This window comes from Hyaena hyaena, unplaced genomic scaffold, assembly GCF_003009895.1.
Source record: "Hyaena hyaena isolate Hyena2069 unplaced genomic scaffold, ASM300989v1 scaffold_47, whole genome shotgun sequence".
Lineage (NCBI taxonomy): Eukaryota > Metazoa > Chordata > Mammalia > Carnivora > Hyaenidae > Hyaena > Hyaena hyaena.
Genome location: NW_024080679.1, coordinates 492025 through 496356, shown reverse-complemented (window position 1 = coordinate 496356; position 4332 = coordinate 492025). Strand labels below are relative to the sequence as shown.

General features: G+C 44.1%; 1 long non-coding RNA gene across 1 annotated transcript; it reads left to right on the top strand.

Moving 5' to 3' along the window:
• Positions 1-1189: 1189 nt before the first annotated feature.
• On the top strand, positions 1190-1765 carry LOC120230803. Its single transcript, XR_005528168.1, has 2 exons — positions 1190-1254; positions 1412-1765. It is a non-coding gene; the product is annotated as an uncharacterized LOC120230803 (long non-coding RNA).
• Positions 1766-4332: the final 2567 nt, after the last annotated feature.

Genomic DNA, 4332 nt, shown 5'->3' with positions numbered 1-4332 from the left:
TTGGGGAAGAGGACAGACGATCTGAAGTGGGCTCTGCAGAGAACCCAATGTGGGGCTGGAACTCACCAACTGTGAGACCATGACCAGAGCCGACGATGCATGCTCAACTGACTGAGCCACCCACCCACCCCCAGATGATGGATTTTTAAAAATGATTTCTTCTGGCGTGCTCAGTTAAGTGTCTGACTCTTGGTTTCGGCTCAGATCATGATCTCCCTGTTCTAGAGACTGACCCTGAGTTGGGCTCTGTGCTGACAGCACAGAGCCTGCTTGGGATTCTCTCTCTCTCTCTCTCTCTCCTCCCTTTCTCTTTCTCTCTCTCTGCCCCTCCCCCACTCATGTGCATGCTCCCTCTCTGAAAATAAATAAATAAACTTTAAAAAGAAATGATTTCTTGCTAGCTCAAATATGTGTAGTCACACTATTTCCCCAGCTCCTAAGACTGGACTCTATCTACTGCCCTCAGGGTGCCCTACTTTAGGTTTACAAATTGGAACACAAGCTTGGTTTCCTGTTTCTCCAGCAGGATTTGGAAAATGTGTTGATGCGGCTTAAAACGCACAGGCCACAACTCAGAAGCCCAGGTAGACTAGCTGTAGGTAGATTAAAACATTGTTTGCAAGAACCTGGGGCGAGAGATGCGGGCTCTCGCTGGCCACACATTGGAACCACCAGGGGAACTTAAAAAACACACACCGATGTCCAGAATGATTTAAATTAGGTTCTCCGGAAGTGAGGCCCGAGAATTTCTATTTTTAAAAACTCCCTGGGACGGGGCGCCTGGGTGGCTTAGTCGGTTAAGCGTCCGACTTTCGCTTAGGTCATGATCTCGCGGTTCGTGGGTTCGAGCCCCGCATCGGGCTCTGTGCTGACTGCCAGCTCGGAGCCTGGAGCCTGTTTCGGAGTCTGTGTCTCCCTCTCTCTCTGACCCCACCTCCCACTCACGCTGTCTCTCTCTCTCCTAGAAATAAATAAATCATTAAAAAAAAAAAAAAAAAAAACCTCCCTGGGAGTCCCTAGCGTACAGCCAGGATTGAGGAGCGCCGCCCTAAGGAGTCCAGCTGTGAGTCACAACAGCTGGCCGTCACCCGGCCTCATTTTCAGGACTTGCTACTTCTTTAGGGGACATGCAGGCGTCACAGGCGTCAGCTCAGGCTTCCATAACCACGTTCCACAGGCCTGGCGGCCTAAGCAACGCAAACCTGCTTTGTCACAGCCGCGAGGCCACGAGTCGGAGGTGAGGGCGCTGGCCGGGTGAGTGTCCTCTGAGGCCCCTCTCCTTGGCTGGCGGGTCGCCGCCTCCCCGCCGCCCCCTCCCACGGTCCCTCTGCGCGTGTGTCCCAATTCCCAGCAGTCGGACTGCGTTAGGGCCTTGCCTTATGCCCATTTTCAGTTAATCACCTCTTCCCAGGTCCTATCTCCAAACACAGTTACGCGCTGAGGTTCGATGGCTTTGAATTTCAAAATGGGAAATACGACTCCGCCCACAACAGGTGTAGGGGAGACCCCCAAAGTCGCCTAGAAACACTGCAAGCTGTCAGAGCTGTAAAACTGACACTTTTTCCTGTTTCCATCGTAATTAAACACAAGACACAACCCAGGAAGAAAAGGACGTCGCTGCCCTGATGGCCCCCCAGACAACAAAAACTTGAACCTGTCCTATAAAACTTCATTTTCTTTAAAGAAAAGAGGGCAGGGGGGAGTCTGATCTTTGACTTCTGTAATACTAGCATTTATAGGTATGACATAAACTTTGTGAATATGATGATCATGTGAAACATTATTCTTTTCCCCTAGTAAACAGATCATAACGAAAATTAATATAAACAAGTGTGATAAACATAAATATAATATTCATGTAAACTGACCGTCTGAATTTGATCATCTTGTTCATCTTTGCGGTTATTTTCCCACCAAGCGCCTGTCGTGTTTTTTATTTGGCACATGAATCCTTTTGAAGTCTGACACCCTTGCGTTTTGAAAATGAAGAAGCCTGGCTTTCTTTTCCAAATGCTTTTGTGTCTGAGTTTTGGAGGTTCGGTGATGTTCACGTGAGGAAGAGGCCGCCTCCTCCAGCTGCCGAAACCTGACCTGAGAACGCACGCATCTCCAGTGCTGTGTGAACTAATACGTGCCCTTTTTTTTTTTTTTTTTGGTTTCCAGAATAAATCTCATGCAGCAAGAGAGCTTTACCATCACTGCCTTTTTGTTTGTCTTCTTCCTAACTGGGGTTTTCTGGCTGTTTCTATTTGCGTTTCTGGATCAAGTCTAGTCTCCACTGCGGTCTAAGCGTGGGCAAAAATGTATTCTCTATTGATGACTGAAAGGGAGGGAATCTAGGTTTCTGGTGATCTCTGTCAGGGGGCAGATAACAGAGACCGTGGTTTATCTATCTTTTTTAACTGTCTTTTGTTTGTTTGACCTGGGGATGCAGATACCTTCTATGTTTGAAATGCAAGCATCCTATAAAATGAGGAGAGACATGCTGTTAGAAATAGTTTAGGCTATGGACTGACTGGATACAGAAAGAGGTGTCATCGGGCTTTGGGCAAGGATGTACCTGATGTGCAATGAGCCAAATTTCTTGGGCCCCAACTGAAGGTTGACTGGGGCCCAGAGGGGACAAAGGCTTGCCTACCTCTCCCTGTCAGTCTCTGGGGGGAACAGGCTTCTGGCTAGTCATCAGCCAGCAATACCCTCCCTTCAGTGAGATCCTATCATTCCAGAAAGTTTCCTGTGCCAAATGGAAAAGCAATCAACCTTTTGAGATACACAGTGGCTGGACTTGGGAGCTGTTGTGTTGTTTTTTGTGTTTTTTTTTAAACCTCCCGCCCGCCCGCCCTTCCTCCCTCCTTTTGCTTTCTTTCTTTCTCTTTTTCTTTCTTTCTTTCTCTTTCTTTCTTTCTTTCTTTCTTTCTTTCTTTTTCTTTCTTTCTTCTTTCTTTCTTTCTTTCTTTCTTTCTTTCTTTCTTTCTTTCTTTCTTTCTTTCTTTCTTTCTTTCTTTCTTTCTTTCTTTTCTTTCTTTCCTTGTCTCTCTCTCCCTCCCTCCCCCTCTCTTTCTTTCTTTCATAAGCTCCACACCCAACATGAGGCTGAACTCACAACCCTGAGATAAAGAGTGGCATACTTGGGGTGCCTGGGCTCAGTCGGTTAGGCACCTGACTTCAGCTCAGGTCATGATCTCACAGTTTGGGAGTTCGAGTCTGCATCAGGCTCTAATGATAACTCAGAGCCTGCAGCCTACTTTGGATTCTGTCTCTCCCTCCCTCTCTACCCCTCTCCCCTTCACGCTCTCTCTCTCTCTTTCAAAACTAAATATATATTTTTTAAAAAGTGGCACACTCTTCTGACTGAGCCAGCCAGTCGCCTGCCCCCACTAGTGCTTTTCATATGTTAAAAATTTTTTTCTTGTTCTTTCTATGTAAAAGGAAGGTAATTAAATATTTTGTTTAGCATTTTCTCTATTTGTGGCCACCCCCTCCCTCCCTTCTCCCAAGTTTCATTTCCTTTTCCTCTCCGCTCCCCACCCAGAACACTTGTGGAGATTAATTGCTAAATAAAGATCTTTCAGTTTGTGTACATTCCATGGATAAACTAGTCAGAGCACAGAGGAAAAATAATTAACAAATTACATTGTAAACTTACTTGTATTTATCAAAGCCTTTGTCTTGACTGGCATATAGAAATGCTCTTTTAAATTTAAAATAATAAAGGTTTAAAATAAATTTCAAATTTCAGAAAGGAGGAAAATCAAATTTTAATGTTTTCAAACACACTTTTTTTTGAGAGAGAGAGAGAGAGAGAGAATGAATACGCATGAGCGGGGGAAGGGCAGAGAGACACACACAGAATTGGAAGCAGGCTCTAGGCTCTGGGCTCGAACCCACGAACTGTGAGATCATGACCTGAGCCAAAGTCAGACGCTTACCACCTGAGCCACCCAGGCATACCTTAATGTTTTCAATGTGATGCTTCTTTAAGGAAAAAGTTCCAAATCTTGATGAATCTATACCTGAGAGGAAAGAAAAACTTTAACTCTCAGACAAATTAATAGCCTTGGTTATGGTTTACAAGATAAAAAGCAAAGAAATGCTAAGGAACTTCAAACACAATTTGAAGAACTTTCAATGCTTAGTTTATAAATATAAGTGTTTATAAAGTAGAAATCTATGGAAATTCTAAGAAATAGTCTTATTCAGGGTGAAAATTTTTATCCAAAGCAATTATATTTCTTCCTGATTTTATCACAATACAAAAACTAGTATTATAGTTTATATAAAACTTTATAAAAAATTAAAGCTATTATATATATATGAAAATATACAGCATGG